General features: G+C 42.1%; 1 long non-coding RNA gene across 1 annotated transcript; it reads right to left on the bottom strand.

Moving 5' to 3' along the window:
- Positions 3,261 to 21,676, bottom strand: LOC106502373. Its single transcript, XR_001295937.2, has 4 exons — positions 21,522 to 21,676; positions 21,302 to 21,427; positions 3,799 to 3,874; positions 3,261 to 3,347 (listed from the first exon to the last, which is right to left on the bottom strand). It is a non-coding gene; the product is annotated as an uncharacterized LOC106502373 (long non-coding RNA).

Genomic DNA, 24,214 nt, shown 5'->3' with positions numbered 1-24,214 from the left:
AAGAAGAATTATAAACAGAACCAGCCCCCAAAGTGGAGGCAGGGAGCACAAGGAGGGACAGACGACAATCACATTGAATACCAGGACTGTCCTTCAAGAGACGGAGGGACCCGGAGGCCCCCTGGTTCCACGCAGCAGTCTCTTTCCTTTGTTCAGATCATGGTTGTGGTCCTGAGATTGGGGTGGGGGGGCGCGGTGGGGTTGGTCTTCGACTGATAACACGGAAGTGGTATTTCACTAGCTCTTTGTCAGGGTGACATTCAACAGATTCCAAAACCAGAAGCATACAGGCCTTGGGCAATCAGGGCAGACACCGTCTTTAGCCCTGGGACACGGGGCCTCTGCTCCGACATACACCTCGAGTTGCTGAATCCTGGGGAGTTCTCAGGGGTCCAGGGTCTGAGGGAAGATGGCTGAGGGCTGTAGGTACAGGAGGCGACTCAAGACAGTGGCTATTTACCAACTAGTTCAGGCGTCATTCGGTATTTTAACAACTCTTAACGGCCACACTGATATTGCTGTCTACGTTGCACCGTCTCCAGAGCCTGGGCGATTTAACAAAGAGCATTCTGAGCTGGGTGTGTCCAGCACAAGCAGGCAGGAGCTGGTTTCTCATAAAGTTAGGTCAGATCTTTGCTTCAAATCCTTGGGCTGTTTACACAAGTACAATCAAATGTATTGGCTGGGAATTCCCCTCGCTGCGAGAGAACAGACTGATTCCCATAGTATATTTTTGCTGGACTAGCTAGCTGTGTTTCAAACCAGCCCTGTTAGGAAAACACCACCCACCCCAGTCTGGCCAGCCTTGAACCAGACTGTGGTCCTCACGCAGACTCGGGGTCAGAGTACAATAGAGCGGAGTTTGCCAGTGAACACTCGCTTGTTAGCCAACACTCGGGTAATAAAGGCATTGTGGCAGACACACTCACAGTTATTATTCTCGAGTGCCAAGCAACACAGCATCGACCTCGGACAGCTTGTCAGAAGCACAGTTCTTTCTCTCAAAGAGTTTTTATAAATACCCACACCCCGATTTGAAATAATCAGTTACAAAATTTCTGATACAAGTGAAAGACACCACTCCATCTTTGTAATCCTTAAACCAAATGACTTTTCAAGTGTCTTTAGGTGATTATAATTTGTATAAATAAACATACGAAAATATAATGAAACATGGGGGCCCATGAGATACAAAGTAAATTGTTTTGTTAACAGATAATTCTCATGGAGTTTGGGGACCTCTTTTTGCTGGAAGCGCACCATGTATCAACGCAAGGTCTAGTGTTGTGATTTCTCCAGACTTTTTTGCTTCAGTATACTACTGGTATTTTTCTTTTGCAGGGAAGACCTGGGAAAACCATTTACATCAGCCTAATTTTAAGATCTTTGTAACATTTTTCTGGCTAGCTAATACTTTTACAATAAGGCTTTTTTTTTCTCTATAAAGAGTAATAATATAATAAAATATTTTTTTTCTGGAATAGTGTGGAAAATTTGGCACCATACGTTCTTACTTTGTGCTCATGATATTTTACGTAAATGCCATTGTAGTCTCTTTTTAAAATGATAGTTTATTAAGTCCATAGTCATGAAAGTGGGTTTCTATAAAACTGGAGTCGCAAAAATACATGTCTACAGTTTTTGTTTTCATTTAAATCATGATTATTCCTTTTTAGCTGTCAAGCCCAGTTTTTATTCTGTTTCACATTACATTAGCAGTATAACACAAACTTAAGAATGAAAGCGTGTGAAAAGATCAAAGCCAATTTTAATGTCTAAATCACTTGAAAAATTGATTTAAAACATTTCAATCTATCACACTTAAATGAAAAGAACAATTAAAAGATATTAGTTGCTTTTTAGACAAGAAGCATTCATAGAGGTTCATCTAAATTAGCCTTTCAATTCTGTCACTAACGTGAAGCCATATTTTGCAATGCAAAAAATGAAGATGGGTCATACCCTCAATTATTACCTCATCCAAACAAACATAAGGAACTCACTAGCCTAGATGCCTGACATTAACAGCATCATGATAACTCAAAGCACATCATCTCCTAGTACTTGCCCATAATAAAATCTGTGCTTCCATACTATACAATTTTCTTGTAATTAGTTCAACACATTAATCACATCAAGGGTATTTTAGGCAATTGTCCAAGATGCATTGGCTTTTGATGGATATTTGGTACTTGTTTTGCCAACATCCAGCCTCCCTTCTTCACCAGCCCTAAATTTCATGTCAGCCTCTGCCCTTCCTTCAGCCTCAGTCTCTAAACCACTTTAAGGCAGCCATCCACCCCTGGCCATAGGGGTTGGGTCAAGGATAGGATGTGACCAATACTGCTTAACCAGTGAAATGCAGATTCGTTGTGGGAAATGCCTTTTACAGCTTGCTTGTGTTCCACTGGGTTTATTCTAAAATGATGAAAACTCTGAAATCAGTGTAGCTTTCGGGCCACTGCTAGAACTAGGAAAGAGGGAGCAGACGAGAGGCAGAGTTGGGGGGTGGAGAGAAACCTTTGACATGATTTGGGCGCTGATGGCAGTCACTTCCCCTTGCCTAAGCTGGTTTCAGCTGGGTTGACTAACAGCCTGTGTCTCTGGAACCAACCTCATTGTCTTCTAGACGTGTGTGTTCTAAGCCCTTGCTAGGGAGACCTGAATGCTGGAGGTTATGGCAACGATCCTCCTCAGTCCACAGTTACTACGTTTTTGCCACGTACCAGGCACTGTCCTAGTTGCTCAAATGTATTAACTTACATAATCCTCTCAACAACCTAGAAAGCAAACAGTGTTATCCTAACACCACAGATAATAAACAGAGGCACAGAGATCAAGGTCACACCTCTGTAGATGATGGAGCTGAGGTTCCATCCGAATCAGTCTTATTCAGAACCACTGCTCAAGACTGCTGTGCCGTAGTGCCTCTTGAAGGCTATTTGAAGACACTGTCCAGAAATAAATTCTTAAATTTGTATGTATGACTATATAGTATATAAATGACTTTTATATTAAAATGCCCTGTTAAATTAATGGTTGCTGCTGCTGCTGCTGCTAAGTCACTTCAGTCGTATCCGACTCTGTGCGACCCCATAGATGGCAGCCCACCAGGCTCCCCCGTCCCTGGGATTCTCCAGGCAAGAACACTGGAGTGGGTTGCCATTTCCTTCTCCAATGCATGAAAGTGAAAAGTGAAAGTGAAGTCGCTCAGTCGAGTCCGAATCTTAGCGACCTCATAGGCTGCAGCCTCCCAGGCTCCTCCGTCTATGGGATTTTCCAGGCAAGAGTGCTGGACTGGGGTGCCATTGCCTTCTCCAAAATTAATGGTTAAGTTCCTGTTATTCCTGTTTTACAAATGCAGAAAAAAATTCAAAGATTAATGGGTATACTTACCCAAGGTCATTAAACTAATGAATGGTGAATTCACATCTCCTTCCATGCAAAGGAAATTTGGATCAGAAAATAGTTTCCCATTGGCTCTTTTCTATGGAGAGAAATGTTTGAAACTTGACTGAAAATAACTGGTTAAAATCATCCTCTGTAACTGAACAGTGTAAAGGGTACCCTCTGGGCTATCTAAGAGACATCCACATTAATGATCAATTAAGATTATAATTTCATTTTATTTGCACTCTTCAAGTTGGTACCTAGCTCTCCTGAAATTATTTCCTTCTTCCTTAAACATACTTTAATTTTCAACATCATTATTCCTGAGTCTGACTCCAGAATTGGATGAATGAGAATATGTAGCAATCATAGCACAGGGAAGAAATCAAGATAGAAAGTATGTCTCACCAAGTCCTCAAAAACTTCCACCTTTCCTTTTCACATCATAGGAAGTCAGGAAATAATCCCTGTATTGTCTGTTTACCTGGGAAAACAAAGGCATGGCTTTACAGAGTCTTAATTCTAGAAGGATTGATATGTCTTCCCTTGACCAAAGAAACAAAGCAAAATATGCCCTTGTTTTGAGTCGAATTATGTCCCCAAAGGTATATGGAAGTCCTAACCAGCCAAATGTGACTTTACCTGCCTGCAGTTGTGTAGTTAATTAGGACACGGGGAGGTCATTCTGATGTGGGGTCGGTCCTTAATCTAACATAACCAATGTCTTTATCAGAAGTAAAGGCGAGGTACACTGAAGGAAGATGACCCTGTGAAGACCAAGGCCGAGGCTGGAGGCTGGCTGCCACAAGCCGAGGAAGGCCTGGGGCTCCAAGATGCTGGAAGAAGCAAGCAAGGATATTCTGCTAGATATTCGTAAAGAACGTGGCCCTCCAACACTTTGATTTCAGACTTGTAGCCTCCAGAAATATGAAAAGAATAAGTCTCTGTGGTTTAAAGACACTCATCTGTGGGGTTTTATTATGGCACCCACAGGAAACGAACACACTCCTCTTCCACTATCAAAAACTTGTCAGAATTTATAAATATATAGCAAATATGTAAGATGTGTTGCTGTTGCTGCTGCTGCTGCTAAGTCGCTTCAGTCGTGTCTGACTCTGTGCGACCCCATAGATGGCAGCCCACCAGGCTCCCCCGTCCCTGGGATTCTCCAGGCAAGAACACTGGAGTGGGTTGCCATTTCCTTCTCCAGTGCATGAAAGTGAAAAGTGAAGGTGAAGTCGCTCAGTTGTGTCCAACTCTTAGCAACCTCATGGACTGCAGCCCACCAGGCTCTTCCGTCCATGGGATTTTTCAGGCAAGAGTACTGCAGTGGGGTGCCATTGCCTTCTCTGATAAGATGTGTTATATATCTACAAAAAATAAGTGGTACATTTTATAAAGCATGTAAGATTTGAGTGAGAAGCTTTAAATTTTGAGCATAGGGAGAACAATGAAGATATGGAGAAATGGTTATTTATCATTTGACTTTCGAGAGACAATTGATAGAAGCATAAATCTCCATTTAAATTCACATGACTGTCTCCAGATTTTAGGTAGTTGATGGAAGACAATAACAGTTTTCAAGACAAAGTACTAGTTAAATCACTTCAGTGATTTTAGAAGATTCCATTCGTCCCCCAAATTATCTCCAATCCATTCTTACCACATTCTATCTCAGGAAAGTTACAGATCAAAGCCCTTCAGCAGAGGACTTTTACAAATGGATACTCTTGGTGTTCCTAATTTCAACTGCTTGATCTGTTGGGCACGTCCTTTAAACTGTAAGCCACAAACTGATTTCTAGCACCATTTTTCAGCTTCCAGTGTATTAACCCTGCCTCCTTTTAGCTCACCCATCTTTCATCAGTTTGTGGGACGAAAACCCAAACTTGATATGACCGTTAGGCTATGAGCAGATGAGTGAACACAGGGGCATTTTAGCAAACACTTGTCTAATCTTGAATTGGTCTCCAAGAGTGCTGCGTTCTAGCCTCACTGCTTGTATTTTTTCAAATACATGGTATCGTCAAGCCATTCCGTGAATAAACCGCATTCCCTCTTGCTACAGCAAGCAAGATGCCAAACATCCTTCTTTATGTTGGCCAAACAGTTGAATTTTCTCTGACAGTAAAACAAACAAAAGCCTTAAGCAGTGGACTCATCAGTTTGTAAAAATCTAAAGGGGTCCCTCAGTCTCATTTCCATCAAAATTGGTAACATCTGGTAAGCATCCTCTAACATTTAAAAAGACATTTTCAAATAATACCATTCCGCAGATTTAGGTATGTTGTGTGTGTTTTGCAGATTACTCTTCCTGGCAGGGTTATCAAAATATAGTTCTGCTTAGAAACTGGACCTTCTGCACATAGAATAAACATTTTTCTGGCTAATTCAAATCCATCATGCTCTATGCTTACAATAGCTAGGCAAATAGGAAGATCTGGGCAACACTGGCACTGTCTTCAAACTCTGCACTTACCCATGACTGTGCTGAGGCTCAGAATGCTTTTTGAGTGGGTGAAATGCAGGTTGGGCTTTCATAATAGAACAATTGTACCTCACTCCTACCTATGAGTTTCTGGTTCAGAACTGTGTCCTGAAATTGCCTGTGACCCAGGACTTACCATGAGCCTGCTTAAAACATCTGAAATTTGAGACAGATCTTGCAGGAAAGTTGAAGATACTTCCTTCTTCTGGATTCTGTCCTGTATTAAGCCAGCTCTTCCCCAAGTGGAATACTTTATTATTTGAGCCCCTGGAGGAATACCTTCACTGAATAGTGGTTTAATATTATGTCCTCAACCTTCCGAGAGCACTGGTTCAAGAAGGGTCATCTTGAACAATATTTCTATAAGATGAGGCTGGAGTTGAAGGCATTGTTTACCTTATTAAAAATCCCTTGTACAAAGAAACACATAAAAAAATTCTTCTTGAATTTACATTCTGAAATAAGTTTTTCTCCACAGACCAATACATATGCTTGCTTTGGGATTGGAGAAGGAGGGTTATATAGTCAACTTACTTTCCTCTTGCCTTGGATGCCAAAACTTTCAAATCATTTCAGTTCCATGATCAAGCGAATGTTCATTCTTCTACTGGACCCAGTGAGAGAGTACCCCTGCTCCTGTCTGCATGTTTCATATAGCTGCTTATGTTTGTCTCATCACATGTTATAATTCCTTTTTACCGAAGACTTCAAAAGCATTTCAGATGTTAAGTATGGTAATTAATCCTGAAAACTAGAATGCTTCTCTATAATTCTTCTTTATTTCTTTATTTTCTTAAAAAGGGATCACTAAAGGCCCTGCAGGGAACTAATAGTCTTCCTTGGGAGCACAGTGATACAGGAAGAACAAGAATTATCACACAACGGTGTCGCACTAGCAAAGTAGCAATGATATAGCAGTCAGTATCCTGACTTACCATCTAAGCTTTTGGACTTGGTGATCCCCAAAAGTACATAAAATTCAGAAAGAAACTGAAGATAAACTCATGATTTTTGCTCTTTTCCACAGAGCATTAATAGCTTTTAGAACTGAAATTGTTTTATTAATTTGATTAGGTTGAAGGAAAATCCAAGGCTTCTATGAATAATTCAAGTTGCTGTCAGATCCTAGAAAGCCTTATGGAAAGTAGTGTTATACCTCAGAAATGCCCCCACAAAAGACCATACATTTAATTTTCAATAACATTGATTTATAGTTTTATAAGGAAAATAATAAATATAATGAATTACCTCCATATTTCCTGATCTCAGTCACTATAAAATAACTGCTGTAGTTTTACATTTCCAGTGTGAAATATTAAATGCATAAATCAAAACAAAATTATTTTTCATCTTAGAGAGACTGGTTCCTGAGACTGACAAATTCATTTTATTTTAAAATTAATGTTTTAAGAAAAAAATCTCCATTGAATCTCTACCAACTTTAAAAAGAATAAAAGAGCTTTCATTTTACTATTTGGCCTATGATGTCTTCCACAACAGGTAATGTGTGTGAAAAATTATTATGGTTTCTACAACTCCAAACTTATCAGAAGCCAAATTGCACTTCCTTCCATGAGTCATTCTCTTCACTCACTTCCTTTCTCAAGGCATTTCCTTTTTCCACAATTGTTTTGCCTTCAGTTGCCACCCAGAGATAAGCGTCACCCACAATATGTTCCTCTAATGCCCCCAAATTGGCACTTTTATAATTCAAATATTTCCTTACGGTACAACTAAGTAACCACATAATGAGAAGAATGTTATCAAATAGGAACAATTCAAGAAAGACTCAGATTTTCAAATAGGTAGAAACAGATGCATTCACTTTTGCATTTTCTCAACTTCATCCTCTAAATTTCATTGAGAACAAGAAACAGTATTTTGCATCCTTGATTAAAAAGAGTAAGTCTAATTATAAGAATTCATTTTCACATTTAAATACCCATCCGCTTTTGTAAGTGTTCAACATTCAACCATAAGAAGCTTTCAGAAGGAGTAATGAAGGCTGAATGCTAAAAAGTGCCAAATCCTCGAACAAATGGGTAACTCTGGGCTAACTGGCCAAGAAGAAAAATTAAATCCACCTAAGGACCAGGATATCGAAGCTTGGAAATAAGCATAAATGAAATACTGTCTTTATGGCTCACTTTGCATCCTAGAAATAGAAGAATTAAGATAAGCTTTTTAAAAAAGTTTGTGTGTTTACATGACTCCTTAAGCTATCATATATGTTTTTGGTCAAATATGAATACAGTTCACTCGCTGATTATAAAACCAAATAAGCTTCTAGGCAAATCTTCTAATTTAAAAATACCTGCTTGTCCTGTCGCTAATTCCAACGTGAAGGAGTACAGACTAACTCCTACGTGAAGAAGGTTAATGTGAATAAGACAAGGAATCAATGCTTTCATTTTAATCTTTACAATAACTCAGTCTTGTTTGAAGGTGGTGTGCTTTCTGGAGGAGTTTCATAAAGAATCTCTGGAGTCCTGAAATAACCGTCTGGCAAAGATCTGAACAAGCCTCTCTAAAAATAACAATGGGCTGTGGACTTCATAAACATTTTTAGAAATTAAATAGCTGCTAACTTGTTCCATATGGAAACAAATTTGCAGAGTCCAACATGTTGTTCATTGAGATCACCAGAACGCATACTCCAAAGGAAGAAGCAAAGTTGTCCACAGTCATTCCAAAGAAGCCAGAGGAAACAGATGATCCTGAAACCTCTTAAAAAAATAGAAAAACGAAGCGCAAAGGGCTCTAAAAACCACATAAGACTGTTGCCCCAAGACTTCTTAGACTTTCTTAGCCCGGCAAGCTTTGAAGGTCCCCAAATAGTAATTATTGCTCGTTAAATAAGGGCAATACAAACTGACTAAAATTTTGGACAGTAGTTATACATGCTGAACCATAAACAAATTTAAATTTCACCATTCAGACCGAAAGGATAGCGTCTCATAAATCTGCTTCCCTGATATACTTAAGACATGACGAAGCAGAGAGAGTCAGAGATGTCGGCTAATTGATCCTATGCTTCCAGAGACGTATCAGTTATTCAAAGCGCCCCATCTGTCCTTTCACTCAGAATTCTAAGTAGTCCCAAGTACTTCCCAAACCTCATTTCTGTTTTCATTTGTTGTTGTTGTTGTTGTTGTTGTTGTAATCTCCTTATGTAATAGACGAAAATGAAAAGACAGAACCAGCAGCGCCCTCTCCCATCTGCTAGCCTGTTTACCAGCGTTTCAGCCATCAGCTCATGAACACCAAGGGTTTATTCATTCCAGTGTTATGTGAGTAAATTGGGAAAATTGGTTTCCTCTGGTAAAAAACACTCATACTTCAAAGTATTTTCCCCCACGTTCGTACTCCTGATTTTCCCTTTTTGATCTTTACATCTGTTGTCGTATAGATCCAAAAGCCCAGCGATCCCTACCTCCCCTCCAACCATCCCAAACACATGGTTAGTATTTAACATCCAGAACTGCCTTTTCGTTTTTTACTACTTATAATTTTGGGTGCAACTGTCACAAGGAATGAAACTCAAGGAAAAGATAATATCAAAAAGACATTAAGACCAAATTTATTCAGGGTTTTATATTCAAATAAAATTGGTTTTTCTAAATAAAAGGGGGGTAACATTTCTGGAGCTGTTGCCATAGAGAAAAGTAATAGGAAAAATCTATAGGAAAACATCTTTGAAGTCTGGTATAGCTGGTTGCATTTGCACTGGCAGAACACAGCAGGGCTATGATACTGGTACCTATATAATCGCTGTAGCATTTTGTACTTGAATACCCACAGAAAGATAGGAAATATGTCTGCAGAGAATGGATAAGATACATATGTAAACCTTTGTTACAAAGATTAAAGTTGCTCAGAATTAAAATCTGCTCTGAGTTAATGAGATGGTTGGATGGCATCACCGACTCAATGGGCATGAGTTTGAGCAAACTCTGGGAGTTGGTGATGGACAGGGAGGCCTGGTGTGCTGCAATCCATGGGGTCGCAAAGAGTAGGAAATGACTGAGCGACTGAACTGAACTGAACATTTAGGTGCTTAATTCAGCAACCAAGCGCTTAAATTAAACTATGTTAATCTGAACATATGGAAATCAAATGGTTTGTCTCTGGTTGGTAGGGTGCAGGTCGATTGAAACAATTGCTCAGTGTTTATTCTCAATTTCAGGACCATTTTGCAATAGTTGGAATAGACGGCCAAAGCACTATGAAACTGTGTAATTTGAGGAGCGTGTTCCCTGTCTTAAAATAGTTCCCCATCAGCTATTGGCGCCTGAAATTTTGTCATTAAAGATTGAATTTATATTAAAGCCTAGTTAAAGTGTTTAGTTGCAGAGGGCAGAGTAGGTAACACAGAATGGACGCAAGTGTTTTGTGTGGTGTGTTATTTTTATTTTGAACCATGTCAGTGTATTGCTGTGTGGTGCTGGTGGCTTAGTCACTAAGTTGTGACCGACTCTTGTGACCCCACAGACTGTAGCCCGCCAGACTCCTCTGTCCATGGGATTTCTCAGGCAAGAATACTGGAGTGAGTTGCCATTTCCTTCTTCAGTATTACCATAAATCCCCTATTAATAATGATTTTTAATTTTAAAAAAAAAGATTATCTTAAAACCATAGAAATCCTCTGGAAGTTCCAGTTGACATGTAAATGCTTCTGGAAAAAGGGCATCTTTTTGTAGAAATTAGCTGATAGCCAGCTGGGATTGAGAGCAGCCCTTAACTCAGAGAGCGTTCCCGGTCTGTGAATTCTTCCCTTCCTGGCAGAGCTTCCCCAGCCACCCTGATTTGTCAGAGCCCCTCTGGCAATCTGTCCTTGGAACTATGGATATTATACAGGGCACAGTACTGACTGTGAAACAACAACAGGCTGGGCATGGACAAAGAAGGAGAAGTTGAAGGGGTCACTGCAGGATGTAGGGAGGAGGCTACCTGCTGTACTGTACTACCCATGGCTGGCCTCACCTCTGTCCTCCTCATGTGTATGGATACGGTACGGACACACGCACACCATCATATACCCTCTATAGTGCTGTAGTGTCCAGTGGAGAACCAAGGGTAATTTCCAGGCCAAAATGTGTGAACTACTTTTGGCATCTTCTGGTTTCTTTCTGAAGCACTCCCTTTCTTGCTAAATGTTCACGGATCCCCTCATCAACTCGCTGCCTTCTCCATCATCAAAGCATGTTCTACGTGTGTCAAAGAACATGAGAAGGATAAATATACTAAGATGATGTCTCTATGAGTCTTCATGAGTTGTGCTGGCTGCTGTAGCAAGCAATCCCAACATCTCAGGGGCTTAACAAAGTGCAGGTTTATTTGTGGTCCTTAAAGCTTGGGGAATGTCCCTGGGCATGTCTTCTCCCAGTAGCAGCTCAGGGATGAAAGTGCCTCCCATCTTCATTTTGCCGCCATCTCCCACAGACGGCCTACATGTTTACCAAGGGAAGAGTTCAGACAGTATGTGGGCAGTGATACAGGAGACTCTATGGCCAGGGCTGGAAGTCACAGACGCCATATTCACCCACATGCCTTGCATAACTGAATAACTTTGAAAGAATGCATTTTTCTTTTGTGCTCAGGAGACTAGAACAGGATTGGCCAACACCTGATCAGTCTGTTACGCAAATCCCCTTCCTTTCTGGTCATCAAATATCTATTTCAATACTTCTCCCGCAGTATCTTCTCGTCACGCCATCTACTGCAAAGTTCTGTTTCTCTGGGCAAAGAGCAGTCCTCTCACCAAAGCAGGGTATAACTAAGCTAGTCGCCACCGCATATGAACCAAAAAGACAAGTTAGCGACTCTTCATTTACGCATTCCCTATACAGCAGTGGAAGAGAGGCAGGGCAACTGCGAGAAAGACTTCTATTTAGAGACAGGAATGAGAATTAGAGAGTAGTCTAGTAGTTCCGCGAGACTGGTGGGCCCGTTCCCTAATTTGGCTTTGATTCTGTTCGTTGGGAGAAACTCCTCTGTTAGCTCTTCTCCATTAGCCCTTTGCCCATCTTCTAGGCAGCCTGTTCTTGCCCTTTGTCCGCCTTGCTGACATCTGAGAGATGTGTTTCAGAGGATGGCCTCTTTGGAGGCTATAGAGCATCTGAAGCCCTGCCTGCTGTTCACAGAAGCTTGAGACCTGTGCTAATGGGCATTGCCTAAAACTAAGGCCTTTGACCAAGGATTCTGGTGCAAGCTCTCGAAGTGGGAGGTGATCTCAAAAGCGCTGTGAGTAGTGGAGAGCAACACATGGAAGGAAGGCAAGCCAGTAACGCAAGCATTCATGAGTAGGTTCAGCTCAGTTCAGTCACTCAGTCACATCCGACGCGTTGCAACCACAAAACCGCAGCACACCAGGCCTCCCTGTCCATCACCAACTCCCGGAGCCTACCCAAAACTCATGTCCATTGAGTCAGTGATGCCATCCACCCATCTCATCCTCTGTCGTCCCCTTCTTCTCCTGCCCTCAATCTTTCCCAGCATCAGGGTCTTTTCAAATGAGTCAGCTCTTCACATCAGGTGGCCAAAGTATTGGAGTTTCAGCTTCAAATTCACTCCTTCCAATGAACACCCAGGACTGATCTCCTCTAGGATGGACTGGTTGGATACCCTTGCAGTCCAAGGGACTCTCAAGAGTCTTTTCCAACACCACAGTCTTTTCCAACACCAAAGCATCAATTCTTCTGTGCTCAACTTTCTTTACAGTCCAACTCTCACATCCATACATGACTACTAGAAAAACCATAGCCTTGTTGAGACGAACCTTTGCTGACAAAGTAATGTCTCTATTTTTTAATATGCTGTCTAGATTGGTCATAACTTTACTTCCAAGGAGTAAGCATCTTTTAATTTCATGAGTAGATTACCGCTAGAGAGATTTTAGTAGACAAGCTGGAGCTCAAAACCTCTGGGGACCCTCTGAAAGGCTATGTGGAACGCAGCTTCCAAGAGGGATATAGAAACTCCAGTCTCTCCTTGATGTAAGGTCACTCCTGGAGTGCAAATTCCAAGCAGTCCTTCAGGTGACAGAGTCCCCCAGGGCAAAGATACAGGGCTGAGATGTGTCAGCTGTGTCCCGAAACAGGCTGGGGAAATAATAAAAGTGAAATGATAGCATTTGCTAAAGGGCCTGAGAGTTCCTTAAAATTTAGTCAAGGAATTTTCTAGTCTGGATTCACTATTTCTGTGGCAACGCAATTCCCTCAACAATTTAATAGGCTTCCAGCACATTCACCTCGAGCAGGAAACACTCCCAAATTTCTGAGATACAATTTGTAAATGAGATTCCCTTCTTTGCATTCTCACCCTCAAGCCTGTCTCCTCCAGTTTAACGAGCTAACTTGAGGCTTGTTGAAGAGGTCTCCAGTCCTTCCCATTCTGTTGTTTTCCTCTATTTCTTTGCATTGATCGCCAAGGAAAGCTTTCTTATCTCTCCTTGCTATTCTTTGGAACTCTGCATTCAGATGCTTATATCTTTCCTTTTCTCCTCTGCTTTTTGCTTCTCTTCTTTTCACAGCTATTTGTAAGGCCTCCCCAGACAGCCATTTTGCTTTTTTGCATTTCTTTGCCATGGGGATGGTCTTGATCCCTGTCTCCTGTACAATGTCGCCAACCTCCATGCATAGTTCATCAGGCACTCTATCTATCAGATCTAGGCCCTTAAATCTATTTCTGACTTCCACTATATAATCATAAGGGATTTGATTTAGGTCATACCTGAATGGTCTAGTGGTTTTCCCTACTTTCTTCAATTTAAGTCTGTATTTGCCAATAAGGGGTTCATGTTCTGAGCCACAGTCAGCTGCCAGTCTTGATTTTGTTGACTATATAGAGCTTCACCATCTTTGGCTGCAAAGAATATAATCAGTTTTTGGTGTTGTCCATCTGGTGATGTCCATGTGTAGAGTCTTCTTTTGTGTTGTTGGAAGAGGGTGTTTGCTATGACGAGAGCATTTTCCTGGCAAAATTCTATTAGCCATTGCCCTGCTTCATTCTGTATTCCAAGGCCAAATTTGCCTGTTACCCCGGGTGTTTCTTGACTTCCTACTTTTGCATTCCAGTCCCCTTTAATGAAAACGACATCTTTTTTGGGTGTTAGTTCTAAAAGGTCTTGTAGGTCTTCATTGAACCATTCAACTTCAGCTTCTTCAGCGTTACTGGTTAGGGCATAGAGTTGGATTACTGTGATATTGAATGGTTTGCTTTGGAAATGAACAGAGATCATTCTGTCATTTTTGAGATTGCATCCAAGTACTGCATTTAAGACTCTTTTGTTGACATGATGGCTACTCCATTTCTTCTGAGGGATTCCTGCCCGCAGTAGTAGATATAATGGTCATCTGATATAATTCATCCATTCCAGTCCATTTTAGTTCGCTGATTCCTAGAATGTCGACATTCACTCTTGCCATCTCCTGTTTGACCACTTTCAATTTGCCTTGATTCATGGACCTAACATTCCAGGTTCCTATGCAATATTGCTCTTTACCGCATCGGACCTTGCTTCTATCACCAGTCACACCCACAGCTGGGTGTTGTTTTTGCTTTGGCTCCATCCCTTCCTTCTTTCTGGAGTTATTTCTCCACTGATCTCCAGTAGCATATTGGGCACCTACTGATCTGGGGAGTTCCTCTCTCAGTATGCTATCATTTTGCCTTTTCATACTCTTCATGGGGTTCTCAAGGCAAGAATACTGAAGTGGTTTGCCATTCCCTTCTCCCAAAGATGGGCTTGATAAAGGACAGAAATGGCATGGACATAACAGAAGCAGACGGAGAAGGCAATGGCACCCCACTCCAGTACTCTTGCCTGGAAAATCCCATGGACAGAGGAGCCTGGTAGCCTGCAGTCCATGGGGTCACTAAGAGTCGGGCACAACTGAGCGACATCACTTTCACTTTTCACTTTCATGCATCGGAGAAAGAAATGGCAACCCACTCCAGTATTCTTGCCTGGAGAATCCCAGGGACAGAGGAGCCTAATGGGCTGCTGTCTATGGGGTCGCACAGAGTGGGACACGACTGAAGTGACTTAGCAGCAACAGAAGCAGAAGATATTAAGAAGTGGTGGTAAGAATACACAGAGGAACTGTACAAAAAAGATCTTCATGAACAAGATAATCACAATGGTGTGATCACTCACCTAGAGCCAGACATCCTGGAATGTGAAGTCAAGTGGGCCTTAGAAAGCATCACTACGAACAAAGCTAGTGGAGGTGATGGAATTCCAGTTAAGCTATTTCAAATCCTGAAAAATAATGATGTGAAAGTGCTGCACTCAATATGCCAGCAAATTTGGAAAATTCAGCAGTGGCCACAGGACTGGAAAAGGTCAGTTTTCATTCCAATCCCAAAGAAAGGCAATGTCAAAGAATGCTCAGACTACCACACAATTGCACTTATCTCACACGCTAGTAAAGTAATGCTCAAAATTCTCCAAGCCAGGCTTCAGCAATATGTGAACTGTGAACTTCCAGATGTTCAAGCTGGTTTTAGAAAAGGCAGAGGAACCAAAGATCAAATTGCCAACATCTGCTGGATCATGGAAAAAGCAAGAGAGTTCCAGAAAAACATTTATTTCTGCTTTATTGACTATGCCAAAGCCTTTGACTGTGTGGATCCCAAGAAACTGTGGAAAATTCTGAGAGAGATGGGAATACCAGACCACCTGACCTGCCTCTTGAGAAACCTCTATGCTGGTCAGGAAGCAACAGTTAGAACTGGACATGGAACAACAGACCGGTTCCAAATAGGAAAAAGAATCCGTCAAGGCTATATATTGTCACCCTGCTTATTTAACTTCTGTGCAGAGTACATCATGAGAAACGCTGGGCTGGAAGAAGCACAAGCTGGAATCAAGATTGCCGGGACAAATATAAATAACCTCAGATATGCAGATGACACCACCCTTATGGCAGAAAGTGAAGAGGAGCTAAAAAGCTTCTTGATGGAAGTGAAAGAGGAGAGTGAAAAAGTTGGCTTAAAGCTCAACATTCAGAAAACTAAGATCATGGCATCTGGTCCCATCATTTCACGGGAAATAGATGGGGAAACAGTGTCAGACTTTATTTTGGGGCTCCAAAATCACTGCAGATGGTGACTGCAGCCATGAAATTAAAAGACGCTTACTCCTTGGAAGAAAAGTTATGACCAACCTAGAGAGCACATTCAAAAGCAGAGACATTACTTTTCCAACAAAGGTCCGTCTAGTCAAGGCTATGGTTTTTCCAGTGGTCATGTATGGATGTGAGAGTTGGACTATAAAGAAAGCTGAGTACGGAAGAACTGATGCTTTTGAACTGTGGTGTTGGAGAAAACTCTTGAGAGTCCCTTGGACTTCAAGGAGATCCAACCAGTCCATTCTAAAGGAGATCAGTCCTGGGTGTTCTTTGGAAGGACTGATGCTAAAGCTGAAGCTCCAGTACTTTGGCCACCTCATGCGAAGTGTTGACTCATTGGAAAAGACTCTGACGCTTGGAGGGATTGGGGGCAGGAGAAGAAGGGGACAACAGAGGATTAGATGGCTGGATGGCATCACTGACTCGATGGACGTGAGTTTGAGTGAACTCCGGGAGTTGATGATGGACAGGGAGGCCTGCTGCTACTGCTGCTGCTAAGTTGCTTCAGTCGTGTCTAACTCTCTGCGACCCCATAGACGGCAGCCCACCAGGCTCCCCCATCCCTGGGATTCTCCAGGCAAGAACACTGGAGTGGGTTGCCATTTCCTTTTTATGCTGCAATTCATGGGGTCGCAAAGATTCGGACACGACTGAGCTTCTGAACTGAACTGAACTTGAGGCTATCTGCAACCTGGAGGATGAGGTAATCTTCCTTATCAGTAAATCACAAGCAGGAATTGGTTGATAATCAGCTAAGGAAACACACATCCTTAATCTGACCTTTGCCCTGAGTTACTTGATTCAACTAACAATTTTTTTAACCTCACTTTTCCTATTGAGGATTTAGGAACAGCATTTTCACCCTAACATTTCTGGATTCCATCTAGTCCCTCTCATTTATGTTTGTAAACCAGCCAAGTTTTTCCTGAGCCCACCTTTTTTTGTGTAATACCTTAGCCTGTAATTGCTGGCCCAAACTAACGGTCTGATTCATTTCAGCCATTACCCCAAACGCTGCAGACTGAGCAGGGACTTGTTCTGACCTCTGATTTATCGCAGGTGGTGGTTGTACTAAATATTTTGCCACCACCTCACATGAACAGCCGTCTTCACACACTTCGATATCAATTTCCTCACTGTGTGTGTCGTTGCTCAGTCGTGTCCAACTCTTTGCGACCCCATGGATTGTAGCCTACGAGGCTCCTCCGTCCATGGGATTTTCCAGGCAAGAGTATTGGAGTGGGTTGCCATTTCCTTCTCCAGGGGATCTTCCGATTGAACCCGGGTCTCCTGCATTGCAAACAGATGCTTTACCCTCTAAGCCACCAGGGAAGCCCCTACTTAGCTCTCAACAGTTAAGTCAATGCTAATACTACATACATTTAATGGAAGTGCTTCACTTCTGATATAAACATTTCTATTTGGATAAATAACCTTAGCTGCTATAACAAGCAACCTCAAAAATCCCAAAGGCTTAGCAATGTAAAGGTGTATTTGTCGTTTGTATATAGTCTGATGAGCATATAAAGCTCTCAGGAGGCTTTCCTACAAATGAGGCTGCTTCCAGTTTCAAATGGTGCCATCTCCAATATAACCTTCTCAATAACCAAGGTGGGAAAGAAATGTTGGAAAATTAAGCAGAGGATTTTAAATCCAGAGCTAGACATGCTAGACATCCCTTCCACGGACATTCCTTTAGCCCAGACCTAACGCAGACAACAAGCCTTCTGCGGGCCAGAACAAGGGAGGTTGGAAATGCCAGGTACACGTTACCTAGAAAGAAGAAAGGGAGGTTTATGTTGCTTGGCTCTAGCAAAGCGACTGTCAGGTCTAACATATTTCTACTCCAAAACAGGGCTAACTTTGAAACAAAGAAAATTAATCTCTCACAATAAAATTCTGTATTATAGACCAGCTTTGGGGGTAAGGGATCCCCTGACATCCTCTCCGTCACATGACAAGCATTTGGTTTATCATTCAGTATTTAAGGCTGTACCTGTGTATATGATTTCTGTTTTCACTGGGAAGTAAACGACCAAGAAGAGTCGAGCAGAAATGCTCCGTTATTTGGTGACTTATCTTACAGTGATGGCACATGTGGTTTCTTCCTGCTGATCTACTAAAATGTAGAAACCCTGCCAATCCCTCCTAGAAACAGACATGGATACATGAATTCTGTTTTTACTTTCCTAGAGGCACCTTTGCTGCAACTGATCGCCAATTGCCTATAATATTTAAAACCTTGGAGAACAAAGTATCCACATGTTAAATTACCTTTTATCATCTACTTTTCTTCTGAATAAATACATTAGCCTTTAGGTGTCAAGGTGCATGAAAAAATATGCAGGCTAAGAAAACCTGGGAGAACACATAGCGCAGAGAATAGAAATCGGCCCAGGGCCCAAACATAGTTTTAAGAATCACATAATAGGTGCATTTAACCTAAATGAAGTCAAGTATCTATGCTCAATATACAGTTTTAAATATTATAAAATTCTGTAAAAGGCAGTATTGCATTTGTACTATTTTTCATGTATTAGACACATACTATGTAGGGTTGTATGTACAAAACCATCTATGAATCGTTCATGAAGTAAAAATTGTTCATGAAGTAAAAGGGATTTTTAAGGATAATTTTCTGTGATTTTTACAAATGTGAGCTTTTGAATCATTTAATGCCCTGGTAAGAAGCAATTCCTGATGCTAGGAAAGATTACAAGCAGAAGAAGAGGGCAACAGAGGATGAGATGGTTGGATGGCATCACCGATTCGGTGGACCTGAACTTGGGCAAACTCCAGGAGATGCTGAGGGACACAGAAGCCTGGCATGCTGCAGTCCTTGGGGTCTCGAAGAGTTGGGCATGACTTGGTAGCTGAACGACAACAACAAGATGCAATTCCATAGTAATCTCATTTCTGCACATCAGGCCTCCTGATTTAGCCTCACTGCACTCTGACCTTATTTCCTCTTCGCTGGTTCATCCTCTCTCCTGATCCTGGGCCAGTCTCCAGCTCAGGAATGAACATCACTTTTTGGATAATCCTTTTGTTTGACGACTCATATTACTTTGCCAACAAAGGTCCGTATAGTCAAAGCTATGGTTTTTCCCGTAGTTATGCACAGATGTGAGTTGCATCGTGAAGAAGACGGACCACAGAAGAATCGATGCTTTATATTGTGATGCTGAAGAAGACTCTTGAGAGTCCCTTGAACAGCAAGGAGATCAATCCAGTCCATCCTAAAGGAAACAAACCTGAATATTCGTTGGAAGGGCTGATGCTGAAGCTGAAGCTCCGATACTTTGGCCACCTGATGCGAAGAGCTGACTCATTGGAAAAGACCCTGATGCTGGGAAAGATTGAGGGAAACAGGAGAAGGGGACAACAGAGGATGAGATGGTTGGATGGCATCACCGACTCAATGGACATGAGTCTGAGCAAATTCTGGGAGATGGTGAAAGACAGGGAAACCTGGCCTGCTGCAGTCCATAGGATCGCAAAGAGTCAGACACAACTTAATGACTAAGCAACAGCAAATATAATATATTAGCAAAGACTTGAACTTTGTCCCATGTTTCTAACCAGTCGTTTCCTACAGAATGACAAGATCTTGTCTAAAGCAGGGCTCTCGATAGGGCTATATGTATATGGGATGTAATCCGGGATTGAGAAGCAACTGGAGACCACTCAGGCCATTACTGACTGAGGAGAAGCAAGCCCTTTGCCACAGCTGCATAGACTTCGTCCACGTCTCAGGTTTAGCCCATTTTGGTCTCTGCCATAGCTTCCTGTGACCTCAAGATGATGTATCATAAACCCTCTTTTGCTAAAAGCAGCCTTCACTTTCAGCTGCAAGAATGCACTTGACCAAAGGTTTTCAGCTCCTGGTTCCAGCTTCACCTAGGAAGCTGAAGGGCTAGTCCCTTTTAAATGATGAAATACTCAAAACATAAACCAAAAAAAAAAAAAACCTGCTACTATTTATTGAGTACGTACATTTCCCTGGGGGCTCAGATGGTAAAGAATCCGCCTGCAATGCAAGAGACCTGGGCTCTATCCCTGGCTCGGGAAGATTCCTTGGAGAAGGGCATGGCAAGCCACTCCAGTATTCTGCCTGGAGAATTCCATGGACAGAGGAGCCTGGCGGGCTACAGTCCATGGGGTTGGAAAGAGTCGGGCACGACCGGGTGACTAATACTTTCACTTTTCACTCACTGTGTGCCAGACACTCTGCTAAGAGCGTCACATGTATTAAATCATTTAATCATCACGACCACATGCGATAAGTACTATTATTATCTTCATTTTACGAATAAAGACATCAAGGAAAAAGAATTTCAGTCATTCGCCCAAGGACACGGTGCCTGTCATAGTGGAGCTGCAATCTGAACTCAAACATCCCGACTCCAGGGTCTGCGCTGTTACACAATTTCCTCCCTTACAGAAGACTCCGGTTTCATCTGCCGATAACCAATACCTTGTTTGCGGTAGCCCTAGGACTGCTGTCGGCAATGACAAAAATAGAAGGAAATTAGCATTTCACCTGAAACAAAACCTTCCTTTCAAGATTGATACCTTCTGGATGTTTAGACCTGAGTAAGTCCTAGGATGTTTCCACATTGATTAACTGAGGATGATCACTTAGTCCAGCGTTATTATTTCAGAAAGTACTTACAGCTATTTACCCTAGCAGAAAATCGGTAGGAGTTGTCATTATTTAAATCTTATTGCTGAGGTGCTACAGTCATGAAGCTATTTCCTGAGTGGGTGCTCAACAAGAGAAGACAGATAGTCAATCACCTGGACCCCAGAAAACCGAAGTGAGAAAGGCAAAGTTGTACAAGACTAGGTCACAATAGAGACGCAATTAGCTTTGGGCACCTATCCTTTGAATTGGGCTGTGTCTATACAACGGCAGAAAAAAAACCTTAATTGCTCATTCCCGTCAGTCAGCAATTCAAAGTATCAAATTACAGGCAAATGATTTATTTAATAGCACATAACTATTATAATATATGCATAGATGTATGTGTGTGTGTGTACATACGCACCCCAAAACTGTTTACTACCAACACTTGCTTACTATTTGGGTGTTTGATTAATGAAAGAAGGCTAGGCTGTACAGCAACCGGAGCCTTTGTGTGTCACTGACATGGATGGGTGCCTTAACTCACATCATTTGGTGGTGGAGGGAAGTGCCTCACAGAGGAGGAATTTTGTGTTTAAAAATATATTGGAGAAAATAAAATGAAAACAGCACCAGGAGTGTGAACAGATTTTGAGATCTTACTATTCGGGTGGCAATTATCGGCGTGTGCTCTATTTATGCTTCTGGGAGCTCTTCCTGCAGCCTGCCCTGGGACGATACTTGAACTCCCACAGGAGCGTTCAAAGCCCGGGGACGGTAGGCAGTTGGCTGTGAAATAAAACCCAGAGGATATGACAGGTGTGCGTGCCCCCAAGACATCTGCCCTTCCCATCACCCACGCCCTCCCCATCATGAAACTCACCCTTCTTGCCTTATTTTTTCTGCCAAAATCACACCTTGAAGACGAACCCTGTTAAAACAAACACATTGCTTGTGAGACATTACATCTTGACTCAGCAATGGTCACGTATATAGTGACCCAGTATTTACTCAGCAGACCAGATAACATGCTCCTGGCAGAGCTCACAGTTCTGAGAAAATGTAACACTCAGCCAGACAGTTGAATAAGGCGAGGAGGAGGAAGGAAGTCACGGGACACATCCTGAGTAGGCAAGGCTGACCTTAGCCATCCATGGTCACGGGAGAGCGTGGTTGGAGCTTAGAAGACAGCTCCTAAAACGGCCGCTGGGAGGTACTGAGTAACCCAGCGAGTTGGGGGTGGCGGGGAGGACCATTTTGTTCCTGTGTGCCAGATAATAGAGGAAGAAAGCGGAAAGCATGAAAAAACACATGGTTTGTGAGACTTATTCACAAGTTTCTTTCTTTGGGAAAGAGGTCAGGATGTGATGACTAAAATAGTTAAAATGCATTTTCTTGAGGTCATCCACATTTTATCTTCTTGAATATAGCCATTTCTGCAAGCTGCCCTAACCACAACCTGGAGGGCTTAAAACAACAGAAATGTATTCGCTCAAGGTTCTGGAGGCCAGAAGTCCAAAAGCAAGAGGTCAGTAGGGCCGTGCTCCCTGAGGCTCTAGCGGGGAATCTGTGTCGTGCCCTCCTCTCGTCTTTCGGTGTTGCCAGAAGCCCTTGGCACTCCTTGGCTTGTGAACAGACCTCCGCAGCCCTCTGTCATCGTGCGATGCTCTCCCTGTCTGTCTGTCCCTCTGTCTCTTGTCTTCTTCTAAGGACACTAGTCACTGGAATAGGACCCACCCTCATCGAACATGACTTCCTTTTAACCTAATTACATCTTCAGAGACCCCTGTTTACATGTCAGAGTCACATTCCTGGGTACTTGGGGGTAGGACTTCAACACATCTTTTAGAGGGGGACACAATTCAACCCACAAATTGCGATCTTTTTTCCACCAAAGCATCAATACTTCAGTGTTGTCCATCATTCTTCCCAAAGCCTTCCCACAGTTCCGATGGGATCATTCACAGGGAAGCAGTGGCCGTTCCAGTAAAGGAAGCAATTGAGGAAAAGACTTAGCAGTGTCATTATGAAACTGAACAGCTCCTAGAAATTTAAGATCATATTCTTATTATGTTCTTCCATGGAGCTCTCCTGGCGTCAGCACTTCCATAAAGATTTCAGTTTCACCCTTGGCAATCATCCAGTACATGAGCACAGCAGCCAGGCGTTGGCACAAAGGCATAAAGGACCATTGTTAGGACAAGGAGTGGCAGCCCAGGAATAAGGAAGAAAGAGAGGAGCTAATCTCAGGGGCAAAGAAAATTGCCCACTAAATCAGTGATATCCATAATGCCAAACAAAGGGAGGCTTAAGAGACAGGTTCTTATTTTAAAAGAGGGGGGAGTGGGGAGAGAGAGACAGGAGAGACAGGTTTTCAACAGGATGAGAACTTGGAGTAGCATCTGGATATAATTAGCATACAAATGGAGTTTTGATTCTATAACTTTTCCCGTCTTTAGTTTTTACAACACACACACACCCAGATTCCAAGTAAGGCAAAGAAACTAATTAATAGATCAGTCATTAAATAAATGAAACTCAGGTTATCCACAGCATCCATTAATGGGCCAGCATCAATACACCTACACATCCATGACAGACACTGTCCGCTGAGACCAATCAGACTCTGCTTGTCGCTCCGTGTTTAGGAAGCAAGTCATTAATATCAACAGTTGAGGTTTCAGAATCACACTCTCAAGTGAAATGGAGGCATTATAAAAATCAGGATCGCCCATTCACAACACAGCTTCATCACACCCAAATTTAAAAACTTGAAAAGCTTTAAGAGACGTTAGACGTAAGAATGGTCTCTCGACTGTTTAAAATTGAATAGGAAATGACTTTAAGATGTGAATCTACACATCAAAAGATAATACTGTAAGAACTTTGACCCCCAGCTTCCAATAAAGCTGCCTTTATTTATGAATTCCACCTAAGCTAAGGGCATTAGGAATTAAGTCCTGAGCTACTTTCTCTGGCTTTAATGCCCTCCAAAACAGCAGAAATTTATTGACTATCTACCATGTGCCACATACTGTTCTAGAAGCTGATGATTCAAAAGTAAGCAAGGCAAAAAGTCCTTACTCCATGGAGATGACATACTAGCAGGTGAGACAGATCAGTATGCCTCTCTTCAGAAACAAGTGTCCAGTTGTCTCTTTCACAATTGTTAAAGAGATTCGGGGGTGTTGGCTTTTCTCCTACTACATGAATATTTTAATATCAGCTACCTCTAGTAACTAGAAGTTCATTCTGGAGTTTAATGTCCTTTTACAGACACTAAAGACATTAATGTAAAGATTTTATAGTATGTTTCATAAACTACAATATGTTAAAAAATCTGAAAAATAATCCTGGAAGGCCAAATATCTTGATATACTTCCTGTACTGGTACTAAGAAAAAAGCAGTTTCAAAGTCACAAGGCATGAGCCAAGCAGGCCTGCGTTCTTGTCCTCGACCTCTCACTTTCCCAGTTCCCTCACTGGGCTTTAGTTTCAAAATCTGTGATACTTGAGGGTTAAGTTGATTCATCATTTTTGAAGAATTGTTCAAGTTTGGGGGATTCATCAGAGGAA

The sequence above is a fragment of the Capra hircus genome, chromosome 7 (assembly GCF_001704415.2).
Source record: "Capra hircus breed San Clemente chromosome 7, ASM170441v1, whole genome shotgun sequence".
Taxonomy (NCBI): domain Eukaryota; kingdom Metazoa; phylum Chordata; class Mammalia; order Artiodactyla; family Bovidae; genus Capra; species Capra hircus.
The sequence above is the reverse complement of the archived record's forward strand: the minus strand, read 5'-3'. Positions and strand labels throughout refer to the sequence as shown.